A 14834-nucleotide genomic window follows, 5' to 3' on the forward strand; every position below is an offset into this window, starting at 1 on the left:
TATTTCAACTAATTGATTTTTTATTGTTTTAACAAGCTGATGAGCACCAAAAAACTCGTTAATGAGTGCTCCAGATGTAACGGGGGTTTATCTCAGTAGTAGAGCGCTCGCTTTGCATGTGAGAAGTCCCGGGTTCAATCCCCGGCGCCTCCAAAGCGCTCTCGACTTCAGCGGTATCTTTTTTTGTTGCCTGTTGTAATACTACGGCACCACGAGTTACCGGTGCGCATATCATGAAATGCATTTCATCGAACAGCGCTGCAATTTTTTTTTACTATAGAAATATGCGGCTTTCTTCAATGATGAAAACACTGTATCGGGCAGCAATGACGAGTTGATTTTGTTTATTTCAACTAATTGATTATCTTATTGTTTGAACAAGCTGATGAGCACCAAAAAACTCGTTAATGAGTGCTCCAGATGTAACGGGGGTGTAGCTCAGTAGTAGAGCTCTCGCTTTGTATGTGAGAAGTCCCGGGTTCAATCCCCGGCGCCTCCAAAGCGCTCTCAACTTAAGCGGTATCTTTTTTATTGCGTGTTGTAATACTATGGCACCACGAGTTACCGGTGCGCTTATCATGAAATGCATTTCATCGAACAGCGCTGCCATTTTCTTTGACTATAGAAATATGCGGCTTTCCTCAATGATGAAAACACTGTATCAGGCAGCAATGACGAGTTGATTTTGTTTATTTCAACTAATTGATTATTTTATTGTTTGAACAAGCTGATGAGCACCAAAAAACTCGTTAATGAGTGCTCCAGATGTAACGGGGGTGTAGCTCAGGAGAAACACGAAGACGACGTTCTGAACGGACGCGTTTTTCATGTTCTCCGCTTCGAAGTATTTATCGGCCATGGGCCGAGGTGCTGCTCAGGCTTCAGACAGCGGCAACGACTACCGTGTTGTACTTCCTCGCCTTCCCACCGGTAAGCTTGTTGTGGACTCTGTCTTTCTACATGCGGACTTAGCTGGTCGCCCCTACCGGGTTCAAGATTTCAGAGATGCTCTTCGGGACATCATTGACCTAAAGGAAATAAGCTCCATAGGTCAATTTCAAATGTCCCATGTTTGGATGGTCACATGCAAGTCAACGCTGATGAAAACAAAGTTGGTTACAAGAGGCGAATTTTTCGTCAAAAGTCATCGATGTCTCGTTATAGACCCGGAGCATACGGAAGTGAAGTTGAAGCTTATGTGGCTTCCTGAGCGCTTTGAGGACGCCTATGTGTGCGAGGCACTGAAAGCTTTTGGGAAGGTCAAGACAATATCACAAGAAAGCTGGAAAGTAGCGGACATGGAACAAATGCGGACACTAAATAGGGATGTTGTTTTGTCCCTTGCTGATGGAGTTCGCATTGCGGATATTCCTCATATTCTTGTTGTCTGCGGAGTGCAAAGCCTCGTCCTGATAACTGGCCGCCCATCACTTTGCCTTCGGTGCATTAAGGTTGGACACATCCGTCGAAACTGTAGGACCCCTCGCCGTGACAACTGTCGACGCTTCGGTCATTCGGCTAAGATTGTGTTATGACATACGCCAACAAGCTGCGACAGCACACAAAACAGCCAGATGATAACCTACAAGAGCATATTATGGATGCCACCGAGGTTTTGGATGCAACGGGAGACATTCCGTCAATGTCATATGCTGCAAGCTCTACCACAAGGAATCCAGAAGAGAAAAGAAAGTCACTCGCTGTTGACACAGTTGAAACTTCTGCGTGCAAAGAGCCAAGCGAATCATGCAAGCAGCATACCCAAAACGACTCCGCACCACCCCTAGCACAAGTAGGAGTTCCTATGGAGAGTGCTGTTGCGCTGACCCATAAAGATGCCAAAGAACTACCAGTACAAGATGGAGACTCTGGGCTGGATGCCGCAGAACGTTCATCACCTGCTTGCGCTGCAGCTCAGCAGCAGCTTTTTCATCATGGTGCAGTGTCGGAAGATGATATGCAGATATCTACGCATACAGCAATACTGAAACGTCATGCATCGTCCAGCTCGGATTCAAGCAAAGGGAGTGACCCAGCGTCAGTGACTAGGGAGTCACGCCGTCGCCGAGTGTCCATGCCAAAGGGGAAGTGTGGCCGATCCCGATCTAGGAGGCCTGCTGGGGGCTCACGGGAAGCCTCAGCGCCAACTCTTGGGACTGATCAAGTGGGACTATAAGCGAAACTAAAGGTAGTCACCATGGCGCAGTCTGAGCGACTCATATTTGCCACCTTGAACGTACGCGGCCTTAGGTCTTCGCAGAATCAAGCACAACTCCGTAGACTTCTCAATCGGAAGCGTCTAGACTTTGTCGCCATCCAAGAGACAAAGATCGAGAGCGAGGAAGAGACCGAGAAGGCCCTGCGGCCTTTTATGTCTCACTTTAATGTGTGTGCCTCACATGCTAAAGGTTTATTTGCGGGCTGTTCGTTGTTTCTGGAAAAAAAGCCTACCCTGTTCAGCATTGTGCACTAGTGTTGATGAAGAGGGCAGGTATATATGCTGTGATTTTTTGTTGCAAGGAGTGCCATGGAGAAATATTATTCCATATGCGTTTAATGATGTTCCAAAACGGCTTGAGTTATTTGAAAAAGTGCGTAATTTATTTGACGTCGACAGATGCACGGTACTTATGGGAGATTTCAACTGCGTATGTGAAGCTATTGATCGTTATAATTCGTCTGGAATGAGAGACAGGAGTGGTGAGCTTTTATCCGGTATTGTAGATAATGCAGGACAAATTGACATCGGGGTCTCGAATCAGGCAACAGCATATACAAGAGTACAAGGCAGCTCTCATGCTCGCCTTGACCGGATTTACGTGTCCTCATCACTCCTATCTCGTAAAATTTCCTGCAGCACCGAAGCTGTATCATTCTCAGACCATTGTATTGTCATAGCGCAAATTGGCGAAAATCGTCACAAACAATTCCGTCCCCAGTGGGCCCTTTGCAAACTGAATGCGAAGCTCCTCTGTGATCAGGAATTCATGAAACGCGTCCAGATGGCATTGAGGCAATCTTTTTCAATTGGTTTTCATATCTTCGCTGCTTGGGAGCTTTTTAAACAAGAAGTTCGCTCTATAGCTTTAGAAATTGGGGCTGTTAAGTCTTTCTATTGAAAGAATGATGAAAAGATACTTGTTAAAAGTCTTTGCATTCTTTATGAGATGGAATGCGAAATGCCGGGAAAGTACATCAAAGATATTGAGAATATTAACTGCCAACTACAGAGATATGATGCTGCTTGCTACCAAGGGGCACGTATTAGATCTCGGAACCAGCGCACTTTAAATTCTGAGCAACCGACGCGCCAAGCTTTACTTGATGAGCAACGCCATGCGATTTCTAAAGTTATTCCAGACTTGTACATTAACGATGTGCTCATAAAAGACAACGGAGACATTACTTTGGCGTTCCAAACGTACTATAACAGCTTATTTAGCTCTCCCTCTGATGATCCTGACGCTGATCTCAAGGCTAGTTTTGTTTCTCTTGTGAACCCCTTGAAGGACAGTGATTGTGAAGTCATTAATGGGCCCATTACTCTACAGGAAATCGAGCAAGCAATCGACAACTTGCCTTTATTGAAAACACCGGGGCCTGATGGCATCTCAGGCGAATTTTACAAAGCTTTCAAGAAAACGCTTGTTCCTATATTGCTGAATATTTTTCAGATGAGTTACGACATGGATACACTCCCACAATCTTTTTGCAAAAGTCACACTGTGTTAATACCGAAAACAACTGACAAGAAAAAACTTCGCTTTGTTGAGGGCTCCAGACCAATATCGCTGTCAAATGTGGACTACAAAATTTTCGCAAAAGTATTAGCAAATAGGTTGCAATTTGCTACGTCGATCCTCATTGGGTCTCATCAGACATGTGGGATCAGAGGTCGATCCATACAAACCAATATACATGTCGCTCGAACAGTTCTTCAATACTGTCATGGTTCTCAAAAACATCTTGCAATGCTACAGATAGACCTTGCAAAAGCTTTTGATCGTGTTCGTCATTCCTTCCTTTTTTCTCTTCTCGAACAAGCTAATGTTGGCAAAGTTGTTCTTAAAGGCGTTAAATTATGCTATAATGAATGCTCAACTCGTCTGATAGTTAATGGTCAACTCTCGAAGCCAGTTTCTATTCGCTCTTCTTTAAAACAGGGATGCCCGATGTCACCTCTTTTATTTGCACTTTATCATGACCCACTGTGCTTAAGCATAATACAGTCGAGTTGCATTCGTGGCTTTAGAATATTAGGCAGGGAGGTTAAAGTATTGGCTTATGCAGATGATGTCGCATTCTTTTGCACAGATAAACCAAGTGTCGAAAATGTGGTATATACTATTGAAAAGTTTGGCGTAGTATCAGGAGCTCGTTTTAATGCCTCCAAAAGTTTAGGACTGTGGTTTGGCTTGTGGGGTAGCACACCGAACCACTTTGCAGGGAAAAATTGGACAAGAACTCCTCCAACATACCTCAGTGTACCCATGCATGCATATAGATTCAGTGCGCATTACTGGAAGGAACGTGTCCCTAAGCTTGAACGACAGGCCCAGACATTTGTGCCCTATCGACTTTCGATATTTGGGAGAGCTGAAGCTTGCAATACTTTCTTAGCGACAAAACTTTACTATGTATTGCAACTTATTCATTGCGCAAGATTCTATATACAACGCTTTTATCGGATTTTCACTACTTTCATATGGTCTTCGACTTTTGAGCCCATGCGTCGTGATAATATATTCAAGCCAGTTAGTGAGGGTGGGTTAGGACTAAAACACCTTTATCTATGGCAAATAGTATCCCTATTCTTCTTTTTTCGAGACAATTCCCATCCTGTAATCCGTTCCTTCTTGCAGGTTACACTTGATGATTGCTTACCAGATTTATTTGTTTCATCCAACTTCTCCGAACGCCCATGCTTGTGGGGATTCATGCAGGAAGTTTACCTCGCAGTTCGGTTCCTTAAAGCTCGCTTATCTGTAGAATACCTGTACTCAGTAACGCGCAAGGTGCTTTATAAGGACCTACTGAGTACACTCGTCCCACCTCCATTGTACCATTCACTGTACGCCAATCTTCCTGGTCACGATGTGTTGAAGCGAGTGCGCAAAATGTACATTCCACCGAATTCAAAAACATTCTTCTATAAACTCCACTCTGAAACATTGGCGGTAAACACATGGTTAGAAAGAAAAGGTATTTTCATTCCGTTGTTAACTGCCGTCTATGTGATGTGCCGGAAACGATTGAACATTGCTTTGTTAGCTGCGAAGATGCCATACTATTTTAGGATGTCCTTCAGCGAGCACTGAAAAAAACGTTTCGTCATTTATTCTCACACAATACGTTATCTTCTGCCAGCAACACTTGATGAAGTACCATATGATATGTTTTTCCTCATGGGTTTGCACAGCTTGTGGAAGACACGAATGCAAGACCGCAATGCAGAGCCCACCACCTCTTAAAGCGCACACTTCATTCAAATGGCTATCCACCTAAAAAACATCTACGACGAGCTAGACTTTATACCGGACTGGTACAACGTCTTAGAGAACTGTTTGACCTCACCCCTTTTTGTTTGTATAACACGATCTGAAGAACTCTCCATGAGAGGAACTCACGCTGTGTTAGCCATTTAGTATTTATGGGTAACGCTTGAGCGCTTACCTGGGCGATTTGATTGTACTTTTGTTCGCTTGATATTGTCTTTATTGCCCAAGTACTTTAATAAATAAGATGAAAAAAATGGAATGTAGCTCAGTGGTTGAGCGCTTGCTTTGCATGTGAGAAGTCCCGGGTTCAATTCCCGGCACCTCCAAAGCGCTCTCGACTTTAGCGGTATCTTTTTTTTATTGCCTGTTGTAATACTACGACACCACGAGTTACCGGTGCGCATATCATGAAATACATTTCATCGAACAGCGCTGCCATTTTCTTTGACTATAGAGATAAGCGGCTTTCCTCAATGATGAAAAAAACTGTATCAGGCAGAAATGACGAGATGATTTTGATTATTTTATTGTTAGAACAAGCTGATGAGCACCAAGAAACTCGTTAATGAGTGGTCAAATTGTAACGGGGGTGTAGCTCAGTGGTAGAGCGCTCGCTTTGCATGTGAGAAGTCCCGGGTTCAATCCCCGGCACCTCGAAAGCACTCTCGACTTTAGTGGTATCTTTTTTTTTATTGCCTGTTGTAATACTACGGCACCACGAGTTACCGGTGCGCATATCATGAAATACATTTCATCAAACAGCGCTGCCATTTTCTTTGACTGTAGAGATAAGCGGCTTTTCTCAATGATGAAAAAAACTGTATCAGCCAGCAATGACGAGATGATTTTGATTAATTCAACGAATTGATTATTTTATTGTTAGAACAAGCTGTTGAACACCAAGAAACTCGTTAATGAGTGCTCCAGATATAACGGGGGTGTAGCTCAGTGGTAGAGTGCTCGCTTTGCATGTGAGAAGTCCCGAGTTCAATCCCCGGCCCCTCCAAAGCGCTCTCGACTTTAGCGGTATCTTTTTTTTATTGCCTGTTGTAATACTACGGCACCACGAGTTACCGGTGCGCATATCATGAAATACATTTCATCGAACAGCGCTGCCATTTTCTTTGACTATAGAGATAAGCGGCTTTCCTCAATGATGAAAAAACTGTATCAGGCAGAAATGACGAGATGAATTTGTTTATTTCAACTAAGTGATTATTCTATTGTTTGAACAAGCTGATGAGCACCAAGAAACTCGTTAATGAGTGCTCCAAATGTAACGGGGGTGTAGCTCAGTGGTAGAGCGCTCGCTTTGCATGAGAGAAGTCCCGAGTTCAATCCCCGGCCCCTCCAAAGCGCTCTCAACTTTAGCGGTATCTTTTTTTATTGCCTGTTGTAATACTAGGGCACCACGAGTTACCGGTGCGCATATCATGAAACACATTTCATCGAACAGCGCTGCCATTTTCTTTGACTATAGAGATAAGCGGCTTTTTTCAATGATGAACAAAACTGTATCAGGCAGCAATGACGAGATGATTTTGATTAATTCAACGAATTGATTATTTTATTGTTAGAACAAGCTGTTGAGCACCAAGAAACTCGTTAATGAGTGCTCCAGATATAACGGGGGTGTAGCTCAGTGGTAGAGTGCTCGCTTTGCATGTGAGAAGTCCCGAGTTCAATCCCCGGCACCTCCAAAGCGCTCTCGACTCTAGCGGTATCTTTTTTTTTATTAGCTGTTGTAATACTACGGCACCACGAGTTACCGGTGCGCATATCATGAAATACATTTCATCGAACAGCGCTGCCATTTTCTTTGACTATAGAGATAAGCGGCTTTCCTCAATGATGAAAAAACTGTATCAGGCAGAAATGACGAGATGAATTTGTTTATTTGAAATAATTTATTATTTTATTGTTTGAACAAGCTGATGAGCACCAAGAAATTTGTTAATGAGTGCTCCAGATGTAACGGGGGTGTAGCTCAGTGGTAGAGCGCTCACTTTGCATGTGAGAAGTCCCGGGTTTTATCCCCGGCACTACCAAAGCACTCTCGACTTTAGCGGTATCTTTTTTTTTTTATTGCCTGTTGTAATACTACGGCACCACGAGTTACCGGTGCGCATATCATGAAATACATTTCATCGAACAGCGCTGCCATTTTCTTTGACTATAGAAATATGCGGCTTTCCTCAATGATGAAAAAACTGTATCAGGCAGAAATGACGAGATGATTTTGTTTATTTCAACTAATTGATTATTTTATTGTTTGAACAAGCTGATGAGCACAAGGAAACTCGTTAATGAGTTCTCCAGATGTAACGGTGGTGTATCTCAGTGGTAGAGCGCTCGCTTTGCATGTGAGAAGTCCGGGGTTCAATCCCCGGCACCTCCAAAGCGCTCTCGACTTTAGCGGTATCTTTTATTATTGCCTGTTGTAATACTACGGCACCACGAGTTACCGGTGCGCATATCATGAAATACATTTCATCGAACAGCGCTGCCATTTTCTTTGACTATAGAGATAAGCGGCTTTCCTCAATGATGAAAAAACTGTATCAGGCAGAAATGACGAGATTATTTTGTTTATTTCAACTAAGTGATTATTCTATTGTTTGAACAAGCTGATGAGCACCAAGAAACTCGTTAATGAGTGCTCCAGATGTAACGGGGGTGTAGCTCAGTGGAAGAGCGCTCGCTTTGCATGTGAGAAGTCCCGGGTTCAATCCCTGGCACCTCCAAAGCGCTCTCGACTTTAGCGGTATCTTTTTTTATTGCCTGTTGTAATACTACGGAACCACGAGTTTCCGATGCGCATATCATGAAATACATTTCGTCGAACAGCGCTGCCATTTTCTTTGACTATAGAAATATGCGGCTTTCCTCAATGATGAAAAAACTGTATCAGGCAGAAATGACGAGATGATTTTGTTTATTTCAACTAATTGATTAGTTTATTGTTTGAACAAGCTGATGAGCACCAAGAAACTCGTTAATGAGTGCTCCCAATGTAACGGGGGTGTAGCTCAGTGGTAGAGTCCTCGCTTTGCATGTGAGAAGTCTTGGGTTCAATCCCCGGCACCTCCAAAGCGCTCTCGACTTTAGCGGCATCTTTTTTTATTGCCTGTTGTAATACTACGGCACAACGAGTTACCGGTGCGCATATCATGAAATACATTTCATCGAACAGCGCTGCCATTTTCTTTGACTATAGAAATATGCGGCTTTCCTCAATGATGAAAAAACTGTATCAGGCAGCAATGACGAGATGATTTTGTTTATTTCTCCTAATTGAATAGTTTATTGTTTGAACAAGCTGATGAGCACCAAGAAACTCGTTAATGAGTGCTCCAAATGTAGCGGGGGTGTAGCTCAGTAGTAGAGTGTTCGCTTTGCATGTGAGAAGTCTCGGGTTCCATTCCCGGCACCTCCAAAGCGCTCTCGACTTTAGCGGTATCTTTTTTTATTGCCTGTTGTAATACTACGGCACAACAAGTTACCGGTGCGCATATCATGAAATACATTTCTTCGAACAGCGCTGCCATTTTCTTTGACTATAGAAATATGCGGCTTTCCTCAATAATGAAAAAACTGTATCAGGCAGCAATGACGAGATGATTTTGTTTATTTCAACTAATTGATTATTTCATTGTTTGAACAAGCTGATGACCACCAAGAAACTCGTTAATGAGTGCTCCAAATGTAACGGGTGTGTAGCTCAGTGGTAGAGCGCTCGCTTTGCATGTGAGAAGTCCCGGGTTGAATCCCCAGCACCTCCAAAGCGCTCTCTACTTTAGCGGTATCTTTTTTTATTGCCTGTTGTAATACTATGGCACCACGAGTTACCGGTGCGCATATCATGAAATACATTTCATCGAACAGCGCTGCCATTTTCTTTGACTATAGAGATAAGCGGCTTTCTTCAATGATGAAAAAACTGTATCAGGCAGAACTGACGAGATGATTTTGTTTATTTCAACTAATTGATTATTTTATTGTTTGAACAAGCTGATGAGCACCAAGAAACTCATTAATGAGTGCTCCAGATGTAACGGGGCTGTAGCTCAGTGGTAGGGTGCTCGCTTTGCATGTGAGAAGTCCGGGGTTTTATCCCCGGCACCTCCAAAGCGCTCTCGTCTTTAGCGGTATCTTTTTTTATTGCCTGTTGTAATACTACGGCACAACGAGTTACCAGTGCGCATATCATGAAATACATTTTATCAAACAGCGCTGTCATTTTCTTTGACTATTGAAATATGCGGCTTTCCTCAATGATGAAAAAACTGTATCAGGCAGAAATGACGAGATGATTTTGTTTATTTCAACTAAGTGATTATTCTATTGTTTGAACAAGCTGATGAGCACCAAGAAACTCGTTAATGAGTGCTCCAAATGTAACGGGGGTGTAGCTCAGTGGTAGAGCGCTCACATTGCATGAGAGAAGTCCCGGGTTCAATTCCGGCACCTCCAAAGCGCTCTCAACTTTAGCGGTATCTTTTTTTATTGCCTGTTGTAATACTACGGCACCACGAGTTACCGGTGCGCATATCATGAAACACATTTCATCGAACAGCGCTGCCATTTTCTTTGACTATAGAGATAAGCGGCTTTTTTCAATGATGAAAAAAACTGTATCAGGCAGCAATGACGAGATGATTTTGATTAATTCAACGAATTGATTATTTTATTGTTAGAAGAAGCTGTTGAGCACCAAGAAACTCGTTAATGAGTGCTCCAGATATAACGGGGGTGTAGCTCAGTGGTAGAGCGCTCGCTTTGCATGTGAGAAGTCCCGGGTTTTATCCCCGGCACTACCAAAGCACTCTCAACTTTAGCGGTATCTTTTTTTTATTGCCTGTTGTAATACTACGGCACCACGAGTTACCGGTGCGCATATCATGAAATACATTTCATCGAACAGCGCTGCCATTTTCTTTGACTATAGAAATATGCGGCTTTCCTCAACGATGAAAAAACTGTATCAGGCAGAAATGACGAGATGATTTTGTTTATTTCAACTAATTGATTATTTTATTGTTTGAACAAGCTGATGAGCACCAAGAAACTCGTTAATGAGTTCTCCAGATGTAACGGTGGTGTATCTCAGTGGTAGAGCGCTCGCTTTGCATGTGAGAAGTCCCGGGTTCAATCCCCGGCACCTCCAAAGCGCTCTCGACTTTAGCGGTATCTTTTTTTATTGCCTGTTGTAATACTACGGCACCACGAGTTACCGGTGCGCATATCATGAAATACATTTCATCGAACAGCGCTGCCATTTTCTTTGACTATAGAGATAAGCGGCTTTTCTCAATAAGGAAAAAACTGTATCAGGCAGAAATGACGAGATGATTTTGTTTATTTCAACTAAGTGAATATTTTATTGTTTGAACAAGCTGATGAGCACCAAGAAACTCGTTAATGAGTTCTCCAGATGTAACGGTGGTGCATCTCAGTGGTAGAGCGCTCGCTTTGCATGTGAGAAGTCCGGGGTTCAATCCCCGGCACCTCCAAAGCGCTCTCGACTTTAGCGGTATCTTTTTTCATTGTCTGTTGTAATACTACGGCACCACGAGTTACCGGTGCGCATATCATGAAATACATTTCATCGAACAGCGCTGTCATTTTCTTTGACTATAGAAATATGCGGCTTTCCTCAATGATGAAAAAACTGTATCAGGCAGAAATGACGAGATGATTTTGTTTATTTCAACTAATTGATTATTTTATTGTTTGAACAAGCTGATGAGCACCAAGAAACTCGGTAATGAGTGCTCCAGATGTAACGGGGGTGTAGCTCAGTGGTAGAGTGCTCGCTTTGCATGTGAGAAGTCTCTGGTTCAATCTCCGGCACCTCCAAAGCGCTCTCGACTTTAGCGGTATCTTTTTTTATTGCCTGTTGTAATACTACGGCACCACGAGTTACCGGTGCGCATATCATAAAATACATTTCATCGAACAGCGCTGCCATTTTCTTTGACTATAGAAATATTCGGCTTTGCTCAATGATGAAAAAACTGTATCAGGCAGAAATGACGAAATGATTTTGTTTATTTACACTAATTGATTATTTTATTGTTTAAACAAGCTGATGACCACCAAGAAACTCGTTAATGAGTGCTCCAAATGTAACGGGGGTGTAGCTCAGTGGTAGAGCGCTCGCTTTGAATGTGAGAAGTCCCGGGTTCAATCCCCGGCACATCCAAAGCGCTCTCGACTTTAACGGTATCTTTTTTTTTATTGCCTGTTTTAATACTACGGCACCACGAGTTACCGGTGCGCATATCATGAAATACATTTCATCAAACAGCGCTGCCATTTTCTTTGACTATAGAAATATTCGGCTTTGCTCAATGATGAAAAAACTGTATCAGGCAGAAATGACGAGATGATTTTGTTTATTTCAACTAATTGATTATTTTATTGTTTGAACAAGCTGATGAGCACCAAGAAACTCGTTAATGAGTGGTCCAGATGTAACGGGGGTATAGTTCAGTGGTAGAGCGCTCGCTTTGCATGTGAGAAGTCCGGGGTTCAATCCCCAGCACCTCCATAGCACTCTCAACTTTAGCGGTATCTTTTTTTATTGCCTGTTGTAATACTACGGCACCACGAGTTACCGGTGCGCATATCATGAAATACATTTCATCGAACAGCGCTGCCATTTTCTTTGAATATAGAGATAAGCGGCTTTTCTCAATACTGAAAAAACTGTATCAGGCAGCAATGACGAGATGATTTTGTTTATTTCAACTAATTGATTAGTTTATTGTTTGAACAAGCTGATGAGCACCAAGAAACTCGTTAATGAGTGCTCCAAATGTAACGGGGGTGTAGCTCAGTGGTAGAGTCCTCGCTTTGCATGTGAGAAGTCTCGGGTTCAATCCCCGGCACCTCCAAAGCGCTCTCGACTTTAGCGGCATCTTTTTTTATTGCCTGTTGTAATACTACGGCACAACGAGTTACCGGTGCGCATATCATGAAATGCATTTCATCGAACAGCACTGCCATTTTCTTTGACTATAGAGATAAGCGGCTTTCCTCAATGATGAAAAAACTGTATCAGGCAGAAATGACGAGATGAATTTGTTTATTTCAAATAATTGATTATTTTATTGTTTGAACAAGCTGATGAGCACCAAGAAACTTGTTAATGAGTGCTTCAGATGTAACGGGGGTGTAGCTCAGTGGTAGAGCGCTCGCTTTGCATGTGAAAAGTCCCGGGATCAATCCCCGGCACCTCCAAAGCGCTCTCGACTTTAGCGGCATCTTTTTTTATTGCCTGTTGTAATACTACGGCACAACAAGTTACCGGTGCGCATATCATGAAATACATTTCTTCGAACAGGGCTGCCATTTTCTTTGACTATAGAAATATGCGGCTTTCCTCAATAATGAAAAAACTGTATCAGGCAGCAATGACGAGATGATTTTGTTTATTTCAACTAATTCATTATTTTATTGTTTGAACAAGCTGATGACCACCAAGAAACTCGTTAATGAGTGCTCCAATTGTAACGGGGGTGTAGCTCAGTGGTAGAGCGCTCGCTTTGCATGTGAGAAGTCCGGGGTTCAATCCCCGGCACCTCCAAAGCACTCTCGTCTTTAGCGGTATCTTTTTTTATTGCCTGTTGTAATACTACGGCACCACGAGTTACCGGTGCGCATATCATGAAATACATTTCATCAAACAGCGCTGCCATTTTCTTTGACTATAGAAATATGCGGCTTTCCTCAATGATGAAAAAACTGTATCAGGTAGCAATGACGAGATGATTTTGTTTATTTCAACTAATTGATTAGTTTATTGTTTGAACAAGCTGATGAGCACCAAGAAACTCGTTAATGAGTGCTCCAATTGTAACGGGGGTGTAGCTCAGTGGTAGAGCGCTCGCTTTGCATGTGAGAAGTCCCGGGTTCGATCCCCGGCACCTCCAAAGCGCTCTCGACTTTAGCGCTATCTTTTTTATTGCCTGTTGTAATACTACGGCACCACGAGTTACCGGTGCGCATATCATGAAATACATTTCATCGAACAGCGCTGCCATTTTCTTTGACTATAGAGATAAGCGGCTTTCCTCAATGATGAAAAAACTGTATCAGGCAGAACTGACGAGATGATTTTGTTTATTTCAACTAATTGATTATTTTATTGTTTGAACAAGCTGATGAGCACCAAGAAACTCATTAATGAGTGCTCCAGATGTAACGGGGGTGTAGCTCAGTGGTAGGGTGCTCGCTTTGCATGTGAGAAGTCCGGGGTTCAATCCCCGGCACCTCCAAAGCGCTCTCGTCTTTAGCGGTATCTTTTTTTATTGCCTGTTGTAATATTACGGCACCACGAGTTACCGGTGCGCATATCATGAAATACATTTCTTCGAACAGGGCTGCCATTTTCTTTGACTATAGAAATATGCGGCTTTCCTCAATAATGAAAAAACTGTATCAGGCAGCAATGACGAGATGATTTTGTTTATTTCAACTAATTCATTATTTTATTGTTTGAACAAGCTGATGACCACCAACAAACTCGTTAATGAGTGCTCCAGATGTAACGGGGGTATAGTTCAGTGGTAGAGCGCTCGCTTTGCATGTGAGAAGTCCGGGGTTCAATCCCCAGCACCTCCATAGCACTCTCAACTTTAGCGGTATCTTTTTTATTGCCTGTTGTAATACTACGGCACCACGAGTTACCGGTGCGCATATCATGAAATACATTTCATCGAACAGCGCTGCCATTTTCTTTGACTATAGAGATAAGCGGCTTTCCTCAATGATGAAAAAACTGTATCAGGCAGAACTGACGAGATGATTTTGTTTATTTCAACTAATTGATTATTTTATTGTTTGAACAAGCTGATGAGCACCAAGAAACTCATTAATGAGTGCTCCAGATGTAACGGGGGTGTAGCTCAGTGGTAGAGCGCTCGCTTTGCATGTGAGAAGTCCCGGGTTCGATCCCCGGCACCTCCAAAGCGCTCTCGACTTTAGCGCTATCTTTTTTATTGCCTGTTGTAATACTACGGCACCACGAGTTACCGGTGCGCATATCATGAAATACATTTCATCGAACAGCGCTGCCATTTTCTTTGACTATAGAGATAAGCGGCTTTCCTCAATGATGAAAAAACTGTATCAGGCAGAACTGACGAGATGATTTTGTTTATTTCAACTAATTGATTATTTTATTGTTTGAACAAGCTGATGAGCACCAAGAAACTCATTAATGAGTGCTCCAGATGTAACGGGGGTGTAGCTCAGTGGTAGGGTGCTCGCTTTGCATGTGAGAAGTCCGGGGTTCAATCCCCGGCACCTCCAAAGCGCTCTCGTCTTTAG

The 14834-nt window shown here is 42.8% G+C and overlaps 17 non-coding genes across 17 annotated transcripts; all 17 read left to right on the top strand.

Moving 5' to 3' along the window:
- The first annotated feature begins 427 nt into the window (after window positions 1-427).
- Window positions 428-499, top strand: TRNAT-UGU (transfer RNA threonine (anticodon UGU)). Its single transcript has one exon. It is a non-coding gene; the product is annotated as a tRNA-Thr (tRNA).
- A 5583-nt stretch (window positions 500-6082) lies between these two features.
- On the top strand, window positions 6083-6155 carry TRNAA-UGC (transfer RNA alanine (anticodon UGC)). The gene has a single exon. It is a non-coding gene; the product is annotated as a tRNA-Ala (tRNA).
- A 277-nt stretch (window positions 6156-6432) lies between these two features.
- Window positions 6433-6504, top strand: TRNAA-UGC (transfer RNA alanine (anticodon UGC)). The gene has a single exon. It is a non-coding gene; the product is annotated as a tRNA-Ala (tRNA).
- A 622-nt stretch (window positions 6505-7126) lies between these two features.
- Window positions 7127-7198, top strand: TRNAA-UGC (transfer RNA alanine (anticodon UGC)). The gene has a single exon. It is a non-coding gene; the product is annotated as a tRNA-Ala (tRNA).
- A 626-nt stretch (window positions 7199-7824) lies between these two features.
- Window positions 7825-7896, top strand: TRNAA-UGC (transfer RNA alanine (anticodon UGC)). Its single transcript has one exon. It is a non-coding gene; the product is annotated as a tRNA-Ala (tRNA).
- A 274-nt stretch (window positions 7897-8170) lies between these two features.
- On the top strand, window positions 8171-8242 carry TRNAA-UGC (transfer RNA alanine (anticodon UGC)). The gene has a single exon. It is a non-coding gene; the product is annotated as a tRNA-Ala (tRNA).
- A 274-nt stretch (window positions 8243-8516) lies between these two features.
- Window positions 8517-8588, top strand: TRNAA-UGC (transfer RNA alanine (anticodon UGC)). The gene has a single exon. It is a non-coding gene; the product is annotated as a tRNA-Ala (tRNA).
- Window positions 8589-10246: 1658 nt separating this feature from the next.
- Window positions 10247-10318, top strand: TRNAA-UGC (transfer RNA alanine (anticodon UGC)). The gene has a single exon. It is a non-coding gene; the product is annotated as a tRNA-Ala (tRNA).
- Window positions 10319-10593: 275 nt separating this feature from the next.
- On the top strand, window positions 10594-10665 carry TRNAA-UGC (transfer RNA alanine (anticodon UGC)). Its single transcript has one exon. It is a non-coding gene; the product is annotated as a tRNA-Ala (tRNA).
- A 966-nt stretch (window positions 10666-11631) lies between these two features.
- On the top strand, window positions 11632-11703 carry TRNAS-UGA (transfer RNA serine (anticodon UGA)). The gene has a single exon. It is a non-coding gene; the product is annotated as a tRNA-Ser (tRNA).
- Window positions 11704-12325: 622 nt separating this feature from the next.
- Window positions 12326-12397, top strand: TRNAA-UGC (transfer RNA alanine (anticodon UGC)). Its single transcript has one exon. It is a non-coding gene; the product is annotated as a tRNA-Ala (tRNA).
- Window positions 12398-12671: 274 nt separating this feature from the next.
- On the top strand, window positions 12672-12743 carry TRNAA-UGC (transfer RNA alanine (anticodon UGC)). The gene has a single exon. It is a non-coding gene; the product is annotated as a tRNA-Ala (tRNA).
- Window positions 12744-13017: 274 nt separating this feature from the next.
- On the top strand, window positions 13018-13089 carry TRNAA-UGC (transfer RNA alanine (anticodon UGC)). The gene has a single exon. It is a non-coding gene; the product is annotated as a tRNA-Ala (tRNA).
- Window positions 13090-13363: 274 nt separating this feature from the next.
- On the top strand, window positions 13364-13435 carry TRNAA-UGC (transfer RNA alanine (anticodon UGC)). The gene has a single exon. It is a non-coding gene; the product is annotated as a tRNA-Ala (tRNA).
- A 273-nt stretch (window positions 13436-13708) lies between these two features.
- TRNAA-UGC (transfer RNA alanine (anticodon UGC)) lies at window positions 13709-13780 on the top strand. The gene has a single exon. It is a non-coding gene; the product is annotated as a tRNA-Ala (tRNA).
- Window positions 13781-14399: 619 nt separating this feature from the next.
- On the top strand, window positions 14400-14471 carry TRNAA-UGC (transfer RNA alanine (anticodon UGC)). The gene has a single exon. It is a non-coding gene; the product is annotated as a tRNA-Ala (tRNA).
- Window positions 14472-14744: 273 nt separating this feature from the next.
- Window positions 14745-14816, top strand: TRNAA-UGC (transfer RNA alanine (anticodon UGC)). The gene has a single exon. It is a non-coding gene; the product is annotated as a tRNA-Ala (tRNA).
- The last annotated feature ends 18 nt before the right edge of the window (window positions 14817-14834 follow it).

This window comes from Rhipicephalus microplus, chromosome 3 (assembly GCF_043290135.1).
Source record: "Rhipicephalus microplus isolate Deutch F79 chromosome 3, USDA_Rmic, whole genome shotgun sequence".
Classification (NCBI taxonomy): domain Eukaryota; kingdom Metazoa; phylum Arthropoda; class Arachnida; order Ixodida; family Ixodidae; genus Rhipicephalus; species Rhipicephalus microplus.